Source organism: Rhipicephalus microplus, chromosome 4 (genome assembly GCF_043290135.1).
Source record: "Rhipicephalus microplus isolate Deutch F79 chromosome 4, USDA_Rmic, whole genome shotgun sequence".
Taxonomy (NCBI): Eukaryota; Metazoa; Arthropoda; class Arachnida; order Ixodida; family Ixodidae; genus Rhipicephalus; species Rhipicephalus microplus.
The window spans coordinates 116803421-116822581 of record NC_134703.1 but is presented as its reverse complement, the minus strand read 5'-3'; the positions used below and the strand labels follow the sequence as shown (position 1 = coordinate 116822581).

Sequence of the window (19161 nt, the reverse complement as noted above, 5' to 3'; positions counted from 1 at the left end):
GGTGAACATCTGGTCTAACTAACATATGTAAAGATGTTTTCAGGCCGCCGCGCTATTTTATCAGCTTCTATCACCATAGTTCAGTTGCTTCTTTTAACAAGCTGCATGTTCATAATAAGAACACCAGCAGTCTCCAAGAGTTTCTGTAACCAGTACGGCCCCAAAACGTAGGCCATTTTCCTAAACTGGAAAGTAGAGTTCCCTCTGGGTGATACAGCTCCATTTATAAATGAAAACTTGAGTAGATGATTTTGATACATGGACATAAGTTTGCTTTAAGGCGTTCATGATCTTTAAAGGCTCTTAAGGTTACAGTCTGATAGTCTGATATCTCACACCTGATTAAGAACAAGATATCTAGAATTCATTTTTTAACATACAGGAATCAAAATACGCTGTACATGTCGATCCTACTACGGCACAGTACGAACTCACGAACGCAGCACTGGGGCATATCTGTCTGATCTTTGTGAGCAGAACTACCGCCATTACAAAACCTACTTAAATTCTCTCGCGCCGACTTCCACTTATCAAAGTACTGTAATACACACAATCAAATAATTCACCTACAGAAGACACGCGTGAAACAACCATGCGAGAGAGAAAGTTGCTTCGTTGTACCGATGAAACTCCGACTAAACAAAAGCAGACCATGAGCAGGCACCCTGAAACGCCTTGCTCATTAGGACTGACAATCAGGAAGTGAGGCATTAGACAACTTATTTACGTGTCAGACAAACTGCAAATTTCTAGTTAACTGTTGCAGGTATAAAATTACAATTATTCAAAAAAAGTTCTGTTGAAATTTAGGTTTCGGTTATTTGTTTTCTCCTCAATCGTCGGCGCGCGTTGATGCCAGAGGCACGGCCACCGCCTCTGGCAATACGTTTTCGACAACTTGTCATTCCAAGTTTCGCGACGGATATAGTTTGACCATGCATCTTCTGCGCAAATGTAGCCGAGCTCGGAAACACGATCTTGATAAAGCGACTACAGCGCACTGCCAGTTCTACGGCCCACGCCTACCTCACTTAACTCGGCCATTCTGTTATTTTGGCATGCCGGCCCTTTTAGTATGTGTTTGTTACCATTTGCTAATGAGGAGTAACTTTTTCACCAGCTGATAGATGCGTTCAAACTTCAAGGCCTCCAAGAGAGCTGAACTTTAGACAACGTGGTTTTGGAACAAACACCACGCGTCTTCGTCGTTTTTGTGCAAGTTTGGGCCTGTCGGAAACACCACCGTCTGCCCTTTCTAAGGCACGCCACCTAGTTTGAAATGGGACGCTGCATCAGTTACACTCTGCGACCTATATTGACTGCGGTGTTTACCCTCCCAACAGGCAAGAAAGCCGCTGAATATCTGTCCGAAAAAGCAAACTGCCAAGTACTGAGAAGGTGCGTATAGACGTGTTGCCAATATCTTTTTGTTGCTATGTAGCATCACTTCTGCTTCAGAAGATACGAGGTGGCAAAATATGTTAAACTGTGGCTTTTACTTGTGCAATTCTCATTTGTCACTTTGAGCCGAGGCACTTCGTTACGAAGGAAGAGTGCTGTTTATAGTGTATTCTGCGTGCTTAGTTTAATTCTTTCACTGCGCAAAAACTTGAACTATTTTGCATGTCGTAGTTGACGGTTCATCACCACTTACTATTATTTTTCTGGAGGTTTTCGTTTTGGTTGGTTTACTAGGGTTATACGTAATTGTAAACAAGTCGATCCACCCACTTCAGCTTTGAGTGTTCTTCAGAAAAAGCTGCCATCGGAAATTGCAGTTCCTTATGATATAGTTACCCATACGTAAACGATGTCATATCAGGATACGTATAGAACTAAGCAGGTTAATTTTTGAGGTCATAGGAGAACTTGGTGAGAAAATTTTGCGTGTGTGCGTCTGATATTTTACTACTTCTGAAAACACATGAGGCAAGGAGATCTGTAGCGAGGATGTGAATAATGTAGGTGGCTTTTTTTGGAATAATGATTGACAAGTTATGTGTTCAAAAAAATGGTGACCAATTTGATTACTTGTTACTGTACTATGAGAGAGCATAAAACCTTCCCGTGCGCCTCCCACTTGACGAGGCCGCGTCGGAAGAAATTACGCCGTGAACGATCTGTTTAGACAAAGTGTTTAACGGTATCGAGTGCTTCGTACTCAACTAAGGGAATTCATTCGGCTTTTTTTAACACACAAGCAGAAAAGCCGGGGGGTAATCGAATTTGATTGGTGTGGAGATACTGAGGTTTTGCATTAAATAAGCACCGAATGAAACGTGAACAGCGAAGTCTATGGCTCAATCATTAGCTATGGTACAGTGTGTGCTGGCCTGTCATCGGGAATTGCAGCACGTACTTAATTAGGTGATTCATGACATGGTTATCCTAATGTGGGTGATGCCATACTAGGATACGTATAGACCTCAACAGGTTAATCTTGGAGGTCATAGAAGAACTCGGTGAGAAAATTTGGATGTGTGTTCTTGCTACTTTACTACTGCTGCAACCGAATGAGGCTAGCAGATCTATAGCGAAGACATGAATAATGCAGGAGACTTTTATTGGAATACTGACTGACGTGTTGAGTGTTCAGCAAAAGTTGTGAACAATTTTTAGTACTTGATACTCTACTATGGGAGAGCAGAAAGCCTCCCCCTACGCCTCACATATGGTGAGTCCGCGTCGGCAAAATTTACGCCATAAAGGATTTATTTAAACAAATTGTTTAATGGTTACGAGTACTTCGTACTCAACTAAGGGAACGCATTCAGCCGTCCCTAATACCCCTGTCACATGGCAAATCTAATGTCATTTACAAGGAATGACATTAAGTGAACCTAATGTCATTTCACCTGCGCGCTGTCACTCGACGAAAAGAAATGACATTTCAAAATGATGACCATGATCCTAGCCCTCTCAGTCCGCGGCTTTGGGGAAAATTAAGAACTATCATATCTTGCATCTAACACGTTCCTACCCTCAAAAATAACGTTTACATCTCTAAACAATTGCTGCAAGAATCTATTCGAAGCCATTTTCACAATTTTTCACCACTACGCGGCCTAATGTCAAGCCAGTCAAGCTGCAAAGCCAAGGGCTAATTGAGATTTAACATGGCAGACAACATGACGGAGAGTGGAAACACGGCTGATGTTCTGGCTTCCCAAACAACACGGCGTCGGCTACGGCGTTAAGTCACAACCTGCGAGCCAAATACTGAAGCCATGTGAGCCAAGCACTGAATCGAAGAAAGACGTCTACGCTTTGCTCTTGAAAGGGAAAAAGAGTTTACTCGAGCGTGCGAGGGCGCGATGTGTGCCAACTTGTTCACGATGACGGCTATTGCGATTGAGGTTTGCATCCCATCCAGCGAGAGCGCTGAACCTTTCAACGCAACGAAAGGAGGTTGAAAGACACGCTGCCACACAAGGGTAATGCGCACTTTAGGCAGTCCTTGTTTATAAATGGGCAAACGTGTTTACTTTGCTTAAAATTTCTTCACATATCTTTTAAACATTACTTTTTCCAAGTGTATATTCATTTCATAGAAATGACTAGTATATGACTAGACCGGTGCCTGGCGTAGCAACGCCGGCGTGACGCGACGAAATTAACGCTGGTGCAGCACGTGCACCGTGTCACGTCGGATTGTATTGGCGCCTTGACTATGACAAGTAGTAATGTTCTTATATGATGCGCATCTGATGACTATCACGTTTGCACCAGTCACATACCTTCGTCATCCATTCACGTACCGTAATAATAAATTTGGTATATGTGACGCTAGCGAAACGGCCGTGAGCGCATCACGAGCGTGGCATGTAGTCATGTTGTTACGTGACATGCATGTTATAATTTTCATGTTAGCGTCTGTCACTTGTGTTCGCCATGCAATCATGTTATACCATACCAGCTTTGCCACATGCCTTGTGAACGAAACCACCGCAAGAGCTGCAGGATCATGAAATTTGGATCATGACATTCATGACATATATGCCATGATTTTCATGTTATGACTTGTCAGATATGTTCTTCATACAGTCATGTTATGCTATACCAATTTTGGCGTGGATACCACTATCTAAACGGCCAGGAGAGCTAAAAGTCGTAGGCGGCTTGATAGATAGATAGATAGATAGATAGATAGATAGATAGATAGATAGATAGATAGATAGATAAATAGATAGATTGATTGATTGATTGATTAATCGATTGATTGATTGATTGATTGATTGATTGATTGATTGATTGATAGATAGATGTAACGTAAGTAGGTAGTGACTGAAGGTAGAGGCTGAGGAGGAAGAAGTGAGAACGGAAAAAACATGGCGTATGAGCCAGGCCACTTCGCCCATTCATCATAGCGTCACACGAGTCGACAGGATGGAGACCTGCCTGCCCCTTCATCAGTCACTCATCATCGACGCAGTTCCCCAGAAGGCACCCTGACCATACATTGACTACCGAATCATCGCCTAGAAAGACAACGACCAGCACCACGACATAACCATCGGCTGACCTCGACATCCCCAAATACACCGGATCAGCGAATGACGGACCCGTACAAGACTGGTTCAACCTATTCGAGGTCCATGCCGCCGCTGCATCCTGGTTGGAACGGGAGATGATCATCAACTTCACTGACTACATTTCCGGTGAGGCATTTAAGTTTTACCCCACCCACATCTTTGAAAATGACGAGTCTTTGCAAAAGATAAAAGAAGAAATGATCACTCGTTTTAGCGACTATGACCAAGACGTACTTATTGCCAACCATCTCAAGAAAACCCGACACTATCGTCAATTCCCTAAGCAATCATCGAGCATTCGAAAGCTCAACGTGAATCGACAACTGCCACAAGACAAAGTCGCACATGAGTTTACTTACAGAAGACCATGCGTATTCTGGGAAAACCCCAACCATCAAGCGCGCCTCCCCTCTGCGGGAAAGTCGGAATTTGCAAAATCCTCGCTCCAGCTTATGACACGAAGCGTTGCTCACCCACCTGATTGCCGTCATTCTTCGTCTCGCATACGTGATCCACCAGGCGGTTTTTCATCACGCGATTTTTCAAGTGCTCCTATCGCTCACCATTTGCCTCATAAAGACGCCGCGATCACGGTAGATGACCTGACGCTTTACGAAAATGCCCGGTCAAGCCATGCTCTTTCAGGACGGCTTCATTCATTACCGTCCGGTGCACACAAATTAGACAGTCGAAGCAAAGCACAAGGCTCAGACGTATTGAACACCGCACACTGCCAGGCGCAACAGCTCTTTGTAGTGAACAGTGTAGAAGAAGCTTTTAAAGAGCTATCTATCAACCCTGAAGCATTATCTTCACGGCCCGAACAGAATTACAACAGCCCACAAACTACCAGCTGCCGACTAGACACCAGATCAAGTTGTCAAAAAAACCGGCCTGATGTTCAAGAATGGCTTCTACCGCAACGCGTTCCACAGCAACATCAGCAACGCCAACAAAAACAACAAGGAGAATCCCAAAAACTAGAACGGCCACACCAACAAGGACAACGAAGAACTAAAGCTACATCGCAAGCATGCTTGCGGCTTAAAGAATGTCGTGAACAACGATCACAAAAGAAAAGACTGATTCCGCATCTGAGCCAGCTTAGAAAGAAAAGCCATGGAACTTTTCTGAAGCAGCTTTCAAGATTGCGCCTTCGGTCTGAACATCTGCGTTATCACCATGCAAAACTCCCCAAAAGCCACAAAACAACCATTTGTGCTCTGCAGGAACACAAGCAGCGCCTAATCTGCCACGATCAACGGGTGCGCAAACTGCATGCACGGCGTTTGTATGACCCACGATCAAAAATGCGACGCCTACGAAACATTCAATCCTGCAAAGCATTCTAACCTCGTCCGTTCTTCGCCGGGGATCACCAGGGGGCGCTCGTCCAGTGCGGATGTGCGAACACGTCGGCTCCCGATTGTTCAAGTGTTCTAGCACGGATTTTTTGCCTCAACTAGCAAGAACTGTGCATCATTCGACGCCGTTTGTTGTAGTGAACCAGCAGATACCAACATCTTACCGGTGGGTGAAAATTTTTGGACATCCCCAGGACTTTTACCCAAGCCACGCAGACGCCTCGCGCGTCGACGCGTTTCTCGGGCGCTGCAACAGCGTCGCGACGACGCCTAACGCGTCGTCGAGCTGAAGAATGGCCTCCAACCCCAATGTGTCGGTTGTAGAAGGCATGGACATCAATCCGGAAGAAGCGGAGTGCGCGGGATGGATTGAAGTAGCCAGCAAGAAGAAGAAACTTGCCGAGCGGGCGGATTGTAACGCTGGTAATGCGCCCACGTCAGCGACAGGAAGCGGTAAAGGCGGCTCCCGCACTGCCGCCTCACAGAACGTGTTGAGGCGTGTTGTGAAAGCTTCCAGGATCCCAAACCTTCCCAGGGATCACTTTAAGACCATTATACGGCCACGTGGAGGGATGGATGTCAAGAAGACAGACCTTCTTATCTTCAAGCGCTCGCTCGCAAAGGCGGCTTCCCTAACAGCAGAGCAGGTGTTCGACGACACGCTGTGCACGAACCCCTTCCAGAACATTTTCGTCGTTGCCACGCCGTTCGAGGCGAATGCGCGCGCCTACGCCAGGGTCCAAGAGATAAGTATGGGCTCAACTGTCATAGGCTTGGCGGCTTACGTGGCTGCGTCTGACAACACATGTAAAGGAGTGATCCGTGGAATCAATGTGGATCTCAGTGACGCAGAACTGACAGAGATGATCGTCAACCGGAGGAACCCTGACGCTCTGGGGGTTCGAAGAATCAAGAAGACGCCAACAGTGATCGTGTTGTTTGACGGACAAAGGGTCCCCCAGCACGTCGTGTGTGATGGTGTTCGATACCCTTGTTCCTTGTATCGCAGGCAAGTGGACGTGTGCTATGCATGTGGTGATTTGGGCCACAGGTCCGATGTTTGCCCCAAGGGCGATGAACAGAAGAAATGCCGCGGATGCGGCATGCAGTCACCATCACCGGATCATCAGTGTGATCCCACGTGTGCCATCTGTGGCGGAGCGCACCCAACGGCGGACCGCAAGTGCAGCAAACGCTTCCAGGTGCCCTACATCGTGCGCCAAAGGCGGCGGCGCCGCCGTAGGCGCGCGCGGCGTGGCTCCGACACAGCTGGAGGCGAAGAAGGACTGGCGGAAGAAGAATCATTCTCCAGCGCTCACCGCAGCAGATCGGCATCTAGAGGACGCTCCCGCTCCAGAGGACGCTCCGGCAGCAAATCACGCTCTCGCTCCAGAGGGCGTGACAAGGGCAGCAGTCGCTCCCGTTCGAGAGGACGATCGGGTTCCAAGGGCCGCGTTCAGAAGCGAATGTCTTGGGCGGACAAGGCCAGGACGAACATCCCAAGCGGCCAAAAGGTAACGCAGGGCATTTTACCAGAGCAAAAAAGAGAACAATCAGAGATTTTAATGCTTAAAAAAGAAAATGCAGAACTTAAAGAAGCACTACGAACGCTGAGGGCCGAGTTCGAGCTCTTCCGCAACTCGCGTGAACCCCGTGAAGTAGCCACACCCATACCGATTCAAGCAGCAGGGTCGAATAAGCGCAAGGCCGTTTCGCCCCCCGCGATCGCGGAAAGCGTGGAAATGCAAAGTGACGAGTCCCCCGCTCAGGTCCCTGAGAAAAATGTACTCGCGTCTTTAACGGCGATTGAGGAATCGCTCAAGCAGGTGAGAGAGGCCTTAGCCATTCAATCTAGCACAATCGAACGTATGGACGGGAGCGTCTCCCACCTGACACGTCGAGTAGGAATCCTCGAATCTAAAATGAAAATGATTGACTCTAGCAAACTCAAGACGACCAACACTGGTACGATTGCAAAAGCCAAGATAGTGCAGCAGGATTCGGACGCTACGAGTTCGCCGCAGGCTATGTTCCTTCAATAATATTCAAAATGGCGGGCCAAACCGGAAACATAACTATCTGGCAGTGGAATTGCGCAAGTTTCTTAAGGCGTAAAGCTGCTCTACTGCAGCTCATCAAAGCACAGGCGTCAATGCCGCACGTCCTGCTTTTGCAGGAAACACTTAGCGAGAAGGTAGTCCTCTCGGGCTACCGTTCGATTAGCCAAAAAGGCGCAAATGGCAGAGGTATCGCCACGTTGGTCAGGAAAGATACCTCCTTTGAGCAGCACGAAGTCAAAATTTGCGACTCGGATAAGAGATCCGGTCTCGAGGCACAATTAATTGAAATCATCCCCAACGGCAAAATCCGAAGCAACATATTCGTTTTTAACCTGTATAGCCCTCCTTCGGCTTATAAACATAATATCCGCTCACTCCTTCATAGGGTCGCAACTGCCGCCAGATCGCACCCTTTAATAGTAGCTGGGGATTTCAACGCTCCCCATCCGTCTTGGGGCTATGTTACGAGGACAAAGAAAGGGGCCAATCTAGTTGCAGCCAGTATAGACTTAAACCTAACGCTTATCTCCGACCCGCGTTTTCCCACGAGGCTGGGAAACTCGGTCGCCAGGGACACGATGCCTGATCTCAGCTTCACTAGAAATGCGGTGGTCGAGTGGTCCAACTTACAGGAGAACTTGGGAAGCGACCACAGCATCATAGAACTCCGGATGGAAATAAGAGCACCACCCCCAAGAACCTATAAATATACAGACTGGGACCTTTTTAGGCAAATCAGAGGTGAAGATGAGTCAGTACATGACACCTTCAGTGAACTTCTTGTACAAATCCAGAAGGATGTCGAGAAGGCCACCAAAGAAATAGTAACAGAATTTGATGCTCCGGGGATGGATGCAAGGTTAGCGCACCTCCTGGACGCCAAACGCTCTCTCATCGCGAGATGGAAAAAACAAAGGCTAAATCGCAGGCTACGGAAAAAGGTTGCGGAGCTCAATCGGCATATTGAGGAGCACTGCTCCGAACTCCATAAACAACAATGGAGGGACGCCTGCTCGGCTGCGGACGGGAAAATGCGCAAAGAAGGCAAATGGACCCTCTTCAAACACCTCCTAGATGATGGACAATCCAAAGGCAATCAGAAACTAGCCATAGACCGACTTATTAATAAGGAGAAAATGGCAGGCATCTCAGAAGCTTCCCAATTTCAGATACTTGCCAACAAGTACCTCCCGCTTAGCCAGAGCTCAACTTCTGTCCCCCACCGGTATGAGGGTGTGCCTTCCCCAGAGTTGGACGCTCCCTTCTCGGAAGCTGAGATCAGGGAAGTGCTCCATAGCCTAAACGGAAGGTCTGCCCCAGGTCCCGATGGAGTTACGAATCGGCTCTTAAGAAATTTGGATGATAAAGCCATTCAGGCCTTAGTGAAGGAGATAAACAGGGTATGGGAGGAGGGCGTCGTACCAGAAACTTGGAAGAGGGCCACAGTGATCTTAATCCCCAAGCCAGGTAAATCACCCAGCTTAGATCACCTCCGCCCGATCTCCCTTACTTCTTGCCTTAGCAAAGTAGCAGAACATGCAGTACACAACAGGATATCGCGCTACATCGAGAGGAATGACCTATTTCCATATAATATGGTAGGTTTCAGGCCCTCACTTTCCACGCAAGATGTCATGCTCCTCCTCAAAACACAAATAATTGACTTTCCAAGCAAAGATGTAAAAGGGGTCCTCGCACTGGACCTCACTAAAGCATTCGATACTGTCAAACACGACTATATTCTTAAGGAGATATCGGCTTTGAACCTGGGAGTTAAATTCTTCTCCTTCGTTGAATCTTTCCTCGAGAGTCGGACGGCGGCAATCAAACTGGGACAATCAGTCTCGGAGCCTTTCAAACTCGGACGAAGGGGTACTCCCCAAGGGGCAGTTATCTCCCCCCTTCTATTCAACATAGCCATGCGCAAGCTGTCGGCAAGCCTTTCTAAAGTTCCTAATGTCGGACACGCTTTATATGCTGACGACATTACAATCTGGTGTCCCGGAGGATCGGAGGCGGCGGTTGAACAAGCTCTACAGGAGGCTCTGGACGTTACAGAGTCTTTCCTGGAAGGTACGGGACTGGCGCTTTCGCCGGAAAAGTCGGAACTCCTGCTGTACAGACAGGCTAGACGAGGTGTTAGGGGACTCACCCCTCTCGATCAGGTGCCCATTAGCGTTTGCACCAAGGATGGTCGCACAATTCCTAGAGTCAATTCTATAAAAATTCTGGGGCTTTTATTAGACTCTAAGGGATGCAACGCAAAGACTATAGCCCATCTCACCACAAAAACAGAGAACGTTCTGAGATTAATTATGCGGGTGTCCAACAAGAAGGGCGGCATAGGCGAGGATATCCTCCTTAGGGCCCACCACGCTTTCCTCATGAGCCATATCATATACATAGTGGCGGCTCTCAATTGGACCAAAACGGAAAGGGATAAATTGGACACGCTCATGCGCAAAAGTGTCAAAAAGGTGCTCGGCGTCCCAATCACGACTAGCACAGAAAAACTCATGAAGTTGGGAGTGCACAACACCACTTCGGAATTTATTGAAGCGCAAAGGTCAGCACAAATAATTCGGTTATCGAGTTTCAAAACAGGAAGAAAACTGCTCGATGCGGCAGGCCTCCGTCCTATCTTCAATCAGGGAGAAACTACGCAGCTTGATTATCAAACAAGGAATTCCTTTATTGTTGACCCTCTTCCACGAAACATCCATCCCCAACACAATAAAGGTCGTAGGTTGGCGAGGGCTAGGGCTTTCATAAAGAACCTCTCCGGAACAGAGACATTTGTGGACGCGGCGCGCCACGCCGGCGGCAGCGGGTTTTCCGTGGCAGTAGTCAATGACAGGGGAGAACTTGTCTCGGCAGCTTCAGTGAAGACCTCCTTGGTCGATGTAGCAGAACAGGCTGCTGTAGCGCTGGCATTACTGGACACGAAACGCACCACGGTGTACACCGATTCCCGAGCGGCCGTTAGGGCGTTCGCATCGGGATTGATAGCCACAGAGGCAGCCAGAATTCTCCACAGCAAACCCCCCTCAGATGTTATTCATCACATAGTCTGGTTTCCCGCTCACATGGGACCAGACGTACTGCCGGGTCACCTGAACCCAAACGAGATAGCCCACGACTGTGCGCGAGGTTTCACAAGCCGCGACGGGGTGGTCTCTCGGGTGGGTTCGGGAGAGCTCGTCCACAGTGATCCTCTCGTTACTTTTCACGAGATAACATCTCATTACAGAGGAGAGCGACAGACTTTTCCCTTTCCCCATCATAAGCTCCACAGATCACAAGCAAGCACGCTCCGCATGCTCCAGACGGGGTCTTACCCCTCTAGGGGCTTTCTGAGCATGCTTCATCCGGATATTGATCCACTTTGCCCAGATTGTGGTGAATTTTGCTCTTTGAGTCACATGCTCTGGCAGTGCCCTGCGTTACAGGATTTTAAAACAGAAGAAGACTGGACGACAGCAATCACAGACCCCAGACAAGACGTCCAGCTTCAGGCTGTCCAGAGGGCCCGTGAACGAGCGGAGAGGCATGGCCTCTCTGTTCCGACATGGGACTAGCCAACGGCTGGGTGGGGACCTACATAGTTGGCCCGCTGCTTTGCCTCTCAGGACCAAATAAAGTTGTTTGTCCTGTCCTGTTCTTCGCCAGACTACCGGCTGTATCTCCATCTCTTGCCACGCTCAAAGCATATTTATGTTGTCCAGAGCATAACAGCCAGCCTCGCCCACCGGAGCTGCACTTGATAACCCCGGATTGCTGCCCTCTCTTGCGAAGACTATGTGCGATCTTAGGGAACTTCAATGTGATGTGCAACTACGGACCATTTCGATGGTTTTTTTAGATGCGGAGCATCTAATGCTCGAGGCTTGTAGTGCGGCGCCGTCCGCAAGCTTCGTCCTCCTTCTTCCACCATCTCTGCATCCCTTCCTCCTCTACACACCGCGCGCGCTTCACTCCTCCACCATCTGTGCACCCTTCCTCCTCTACACACCGCGTGCGCTTCTCCTCTTCACGAACATTCGCTAGCTGTATAATGTAGCGCGCATGCGCCGTCACGCTTCGAGAACATCGGCAGCTGACGCGCGCGCATGCGCCGTCGCGCTTCGAGAACATCGGCAGCTGACGCGCGCGCATGCGCCGTTGCGCTTCTCCCCCTTCTCGAACATTCGACAGCTGACAGTGCATGCGCCGTCGCGCTGTATATATACTCAAGGTCGGTGCTCGCTCGCTCAGTTGCCGCTCGTCGGTTGGTTTGTACGGCGCGTCGACGTCCGAGGTCGCAATGATCGACGTCCCTTCGACCAGCGCCGGCCAAAGTGTTGGCGGAACCGCAACCAAGTCGTCGTCCGAAGACAAGGCAGCGCGGAGAAGAGCTCGCGACGCCGAACGTAAACGTCGGCGTCGAGCGGAAGATGCTCAACTTAGAGAACGTGAAGCCGCTGAGAGACGTCAGCGTCGAGCAGCAGCACCGGATTCGGCCGCTTTGAAACGTAAGCGTCGAAAAGAGGACCCGGACTTTCGAAAACGGGAAGCCGAGTGCAAGTGTCGGCGACGAGAGGCCGATCCCGATGCTGCCCGCGAGCGCAAGCGCGCCGAGGTAGCGGCGTGGTGCGCCAAGCAGTATGCCACGCCCAACGCTCGCTTCAAGCGCGACTTCCTCGACCGAAGCTTCGGCCACACCTGCAAGGTGTGTGATCGTCTTTGGTTCGATAACAACTTAGTCGCACTTTAACACCCCGTTAACCAATTATATGCTCCGCATCCTCCTCAGTGTTCCCCCGAGGGAAGCTGCGGGCAATTTTTTTGCGTTCTAGTACTGCTCATTCATTATGCATTGTATGATACAACACGCGCATTCTTTCGGGGGGAGGGGGAATCGTGTAACGTAAGTAGGTAGTGACTGAAGGTAGAGGCTGAGGAGGAAGAAGAGAGAACGGAAAAAACATGGCATACGAGCCAGGCCACGTCGCCCATTCATCAGAGCGTCACATAGATAGATAGATAGATAGATACGCTCAAAGTCACCGAAGTTCGCTAAGAAATGCTTCGCATTTAAAACAGGGCGTGCAACACGGACACGAGGTGGAAGTCAAGACACCCCATACGCCGACGCGCAACTTTCTTTCACTCCAACGGCAATAAAGAAAGGCACAAATACTTTTCTAGACAAGTCCACGCAGTAGGTGGGCATGAGCAGAGGAGTTTGCGTGATTTTTTTTGTTTGCCGTTTGCGCGCATCTTCAGTTTCTAATCGGCGTTTTTGAGTTCATGATTTCTACCTTCTGTCTGTGTTGCACGCCCTGTTTTTTAGAAAGAAACACCAATTTTATAGATTTGCCATCTTCTCAAGAATACCAATCCGATGCTCTTCCTTTTCGCCTGCCCGCTCTTGACATTTTGTGAAACGTCCGCGAGCTTCCTCCTCTTTTTTTTTAAGTTTCTAGTAACTGTTTCATCAGCTTTTTTTATTCAACACGCTGCGCCAGCAAGGTGTCCTTCTGGCTTCGCCTACTCTCTCTTGCGATGCGCTTCGTAGGCTGTGGAGTAAGTGATGCCATTGTCTTGTTTTCTGCAGATGTCATGGCAACATTTGGTGTAGCGGAAATGCCGTCAGCGACATCAGCAGTCGCAGGGCCGGGGGGCACGGCTGGGCTTGGGTGGTGACTGGGCTGGGCTCGGCAAAGCGGGCTTGCCACTTGAAAATTCCTCTGATGTGCCCTACATCATGATGTGCACAATCTGAAAAAATAAAAAAATTCTCTAACTTGATGCCTGCAGTACGTTTGCGGCCATTCATTATGTTAAACACGTGAAATGTCATTTTAGAAAACAAGTAGGTTGTTTTATATACATTATAATTAAGAATAAAATTTAGCACTGTGTACATATATACTGTGTGGTTGTGTACTCAGAACTATCTTCTGCTTGAAACTTTCACATTCCCAAGTTCTTGCTGTATGGAAGTGCAGAGAAGTTAATTATCACAAGAGTCCTTCCATTCAGCTACTTACTGCAACTTTAAAGTAAACTGCCACAATGCATACAACCTGCATATTCCATTCACTTCTTTCAGAGTCTCTCCAGTTGTGCAGCTACTTTCTTCGGTGAAACTTTTGTCGTTCACAGGCAATGCGCTGAGAAATCGTGAAGGTCCCAATAAAATTTCCAGCTGATGCAACTTTGCACCGTTGACTTCTTTCTGGAGATGTCTCTGTAACGGTAATCAGAAAGCATCAATACAAGGCATTCTTTTGTCTTTTCCTTTCTTTTGTAGTTTCATGTACAGTAGCGCATGTGCTTGGTTTCTTTCGTTACTTTAGGTGAAAATAAAAATGAGTGGAGTAACTGCGGTGGCGCAGGGAAGGGGACAGCAACAAGTCGTACTGCTTTTGGAAAGCTAGCTGCAAAATATTTTTGATCCGACCTCGTGTATAGACATAGGGCTGGTCCCATTATGGTTTTGCGGTGGTGCAGATTCACAGGGCAAACATACACGCTATCCCAGTATGGCATAGAAAATTTTCGAAGAGAAAGATGCAGATGTGAGGGCTTCAAAATGCATTGTTATGAGCGTGCTGGGGCCCCTCGCCCAGGCACCGAGTGCGTCCATCACGAAAGATGAGTGCGCCCGGCACAGACACTGGGCGCGTCAAGCGTCTCTGTAGGACGAAGGAATTTACAGGTTTTCCCGCTCACTTTAATCCAAGAGCCAGCTTAAATAATCTGCACGCCATTAAAATAATCTGAGTGCCGAACTATTTAATCCATGTACCAAACATTTAATCCCAGCGCCAACTCAATGAGGCCGCGTGCCAGTGAGTTTAATCCAAGTGCCACCGTGTTTAACTCAATTGCCAATGACCTTAATTCATGTGCCAGTCAGTTCAATCCATGCACAAAAAGCTGAATACGGGGCGTAAAAACAGCAGTGCAATTGAAATGCAGTTCCTACTGTATAAAAGACAATAGTTGGAAGGTAGAATAAATGATTATATTGGTATTCGCCGACGGTATTCGTGAAAAAAAATTACTGCCGTGGTTCGCATGAGCCGTGTTCGGAGTGCTTATACTTTGCTATGTGCAAGTTTGTATAATGAGTGCTTGCTACCGGTGGAATAATTGTAATGAAAGTGAAAGAAAACGCAGGAACATGTTACCGAATATTTTACAGCGCTATGAAATTCAGTGTCCGTCACTGAAGCTCATAATTGGCTTCGGCACACACTACAACATTACATGACAAGGACAGGTCATATAATGCGAAGAACAAGCTTTGTTTATAGGAGTGCCGGAATACATATCAAGGTATCAAAAACCTGGCCGTGGGCAGTGATGGGTCAAAGGCAGCTACATAATCAAGAAATTAGGAGGCCGTCATGGAGCAGAGTAAATAACAGATAATTCCAATATATCTTTTTCCTGAAGTGCACATAAAACGCAAACTGATCATCCTGATGTGGCAATGGAAGTTATATCTTACATTATTGTTTGCTCTTATCTTGTTATTCAAACAAAATTAATGTCTCCAATAATACGAACGGTACTGATTGTTCATTTAGCTTGGTAGTATTGTGGCGTACTGGACCAACGTGATGAAACGAACACTGAGGAAACAAAATGATAATAACGCGCATTTGTCCTTGGGCCTAGTTTTTTTTCTGTACGTGTTTCTTTTTTTTACGCGGCATTATGCCTCTCATCGCACATTGGAAGATTGCGCAAACCCTGACAAAGACTGGTCCACTGGTCGTTACCATTGGTAATAAAATTAAGACAACCACCAAGTTGTGTTTCTTCTCTTCCCAAGTACGTTAGGCCCTTTGGAAAAACTTCTTCAATATATATATATATATATATATATATATATATATATATATATATATATATATATATATATATATATATATATATATATAGAGAGAGAGAGAGAGAGAGAGAGAAAGCAAGAGTGTCTACTACTAATTATAATTATTCAAGAAATGCAACATAGCCACAGGTGAGTGTATTTATTAAAACAGAACCGTCTCATAGGACTCGGAGACGAACGTTCACAAGTCATCTTCACGCAAAGCGGCAGCCACGAAAGATAAATTGTGCTGATCGAAGGCCACGCTGTCCACGTGCTGTGTTTTTACATGGAGTGGCGAGCCGCATCCAGCAGCAAAGAACGCCTGCAGGCTGTGCTTGATATCGTCACGTTTGCGATCTGTAGGCCTCTGCGTCACTAGCTTCAGCGAGTAGCAGTGGGCATCCAGCAACCGATCGACTGTGCTTGCACTAAGTTTTACTCCTGGCAATTCTTCCTCCAGGGCCTCCTTTATTTGCTTTAATGTAAATGTGCAGTTTTTGTCGACAATTCGTCTCGAAGTACTCACGACGTCATGTCCAAACTTCATTTTGAACCCTCACCATGCTTGGATGTTTCTCTGTCGGTAGCAGTATTCGATCTTGCTGTTCTAATGTTGATTCCTAGAGCGTCGGCCAGTTGCTTTAGGTCACCGCCACGCCTGTAGACATCCACAATGCTATAGCCCTGCCAACCAGCGATACTCGGCTGTTTTTTTTTTTGACGAGGTTTGTCGGTGTTTCAAAGTGTGGTCCTCGTTTGCGTCCAGCCATGACTTCAGGCAAAGCTCTCTTCTTGTCTGCGAATGTGCCCGTATGAAAACGCACGTGTTTCAAGCAAACGAGCTTCAGCAACACTAAGTGTCGTCTGTTACATGAAAACCGGAGTATACTCCTTTGATGCTTTTATAACAACTTAATTCCACATAAATATGATTAAGTGCAAGTTTAGTAATTTAAGTGATTATTTCTGATTTTGGAACGAATGAATGACATCTGTCGGTCACTGTTCTCACTGGGCTGAGCACACGACTTCTGAAGTCTCAGCGAATAAGCAGCCAAATGCCGTCTGCTGAGCATACGAGGCGAATCTATGCATATGCGATGGTATACATGGTTAGCCGGAATATTGCAGTAGCGATGAAATATAGACTAACATAGACCCTATGGGCAAATACATTTAGTACCCATAAATGCAATTACTACTCACTGTTTTTTTATTTTGAAGCTATGACACCAAAACATTAAGGAGAAGTAGTACTGCGCACTTCATTTCATAAGCGCTAGCATGTATAGGCGAGAGAAAAGTTCTTCCTGTGACGTCATGTTTACGTTATTTTGACAAATATACTATATAAAGTGGCAAACTATGTGTTTCTAGTGCATGGAATAAACTGACTGGCACCTGAATTAAAGTCATTGGCAATTGGATTAAACACGGTGGCACTTGGATTAAACTCACTGGCACGCGGCCTCATTGAGTTGGCGCTTGGATTAAGTATGTTGGTGCTTGGATTAAATGTTTGGCACATGGATTAAATAGCTCGGCGTTCAGATTATTTCAATGGCATGCAGATTATTTAGGCTGGCACTTGGATTAAAGTGAGCGGGAAAACCTGTAGTGTTTCTCAGAGGAAGGCGAGCAAGGAGGGCGAGAGAAGAATGCTTAACGCGTATCGCGTTCATAACAACACCCAACATTGTAGTGGTGCCAGACCTTACACAAAGCACGCTGCAATCGATAGGCCCAACGCAATGCTACTACAAACAACAAAGATCGTCTGACGCCAAAATTACAACTATGGTGTTTGCGCGGTAATAATAACTGGGGCAAAACTGTACTTACCCGTACTTGTTGCCAAGGTTCTCTATCTTGGTCCTGACGACTTTCAGTGAGTTGTTGATGCCTGCGGTGTGGAGCGCCTCGACTATCGCCGCGTGCACTTTGTCATTTCTTTCAGGTCTGTGCTGGTCGCCAATGTGATCCAGCCAAACTTTTATTAAAGCAAACGTCTCCATTTCCGTCCTTGTACGTGGCTTCTAGGCTCCGGCTCACACATGATTAAAGCACGTGCGATTCTCGGCTGGTATACACAAGCGAACAGCACAGAACCGGCTACCGAGGCAACTACGACAACCGTGACGACAACTGAGCGGCACTTGTAGTCCACGGCATTGAAACGTGACCGCCATCTTGCGTCTGTAGACTAGCGCAATTTGTTTTCACAAACATTTGGGAGTGATTTATTGTACAAAAGTCAGCTATTCACTAAATTAATAAAATAAAGTACAAACAAACTAATTTAGCTACATATACATGAGCCGATAGTGACTTTAGTAAAATGTCCCTGGCCTCGAGGCTACTCATTCGGTCCGAAATTGAATGCGAATGATTTCGGTGTTCCACAGATAATGTCATTTTCATCGAATAATGTTATTAAAGCCGTGTGATAGCAAACAAATCACATTTCAAACGAACGTCATTCGTTGTAAAAAGACAATATACTTGACATGTGCCAGGGCTATAACACACCAGCAGGTACGCCAACGGTGTACTCGAACTTGATTGAAGTGGAGATCTATTGTATTATCAGCACTGAATGAAACGTGAGCAGCGAAGCCTATGTCCCAATAATTAGCTATGGCACAGTGTGCACTGCCCTATTAATAGCTCAAGAAGATTGAAAGCGTCTCGGGTGTTTTCTTTAGTGTTTCCTTCATTTCCCTAGTAGACTCTTTATTTCAGAAATCATCATGACACTAAACCCAGGGACAACCACCCTTCAACGTACTTCGTCAGCTGTGCTTCATTCGACTGAATGACAGTAATATTCGAGGTTTTATATAGATAATTTAAAGGTCACAAGCGTTGTTCCCGAAAAATCTCCAGTCACCTAACTTACCAGTTCTTAACTTCGAAACTAGAAGCACGTTTTCAAGTTCATTTCAATGGTAAGGAAAATCTCTCTTCAGTTTTTGAGATAAAAGGAATGAGCATATAGTTCAAATGAATCTCTTATAAGCTTTATGTAGCTTTAAAGAACATTTATTGTAATATATTTTGCAAAATGAGAGTAAAAAAGTGTAGAAGATGAGCGGGCTACTTTCTAAAGTTCTTCTTGCCCGCCGGTGCTCGGTGAATGAAACTAAATATCAATTGTCTCGCTTAGTTGTATTGTGCGATAGTAGAGTACCTGGTACTCTAAATCGTTAACAACTTTTTCCAAAAACTGTGCGAGAATGTAAGCGCTGCGTAAGCCCTGTGCTCGTGTTCCCTCGTTGTCGTCGTTAGCGTCTCAGGGCGTCCCTGGGCTGGCGGACGCCCGTAATGGCACGCCA

General features: G+C 46.9%; 1 long non-coding RNA gene across 1 annotated transcript; it reads left to right on the top strand.

Moving 5' to 3' along the window:
* Positions 1-927: 927 nt before the first annotated feature.
* Positions 928-13746, top strand: LOC142813989 (uncharacterized). The gene is made up of 2 exons (XR_012894762.1): positions 928-1398; positions 13553-13746. It is a non-coding gene; the product is annotated as an uncharacterized LOC142813989 (long non-coding RNA).
* The last annotated feature ends 5415 nt before the right edge of the window (positions 13747-19161 follow it).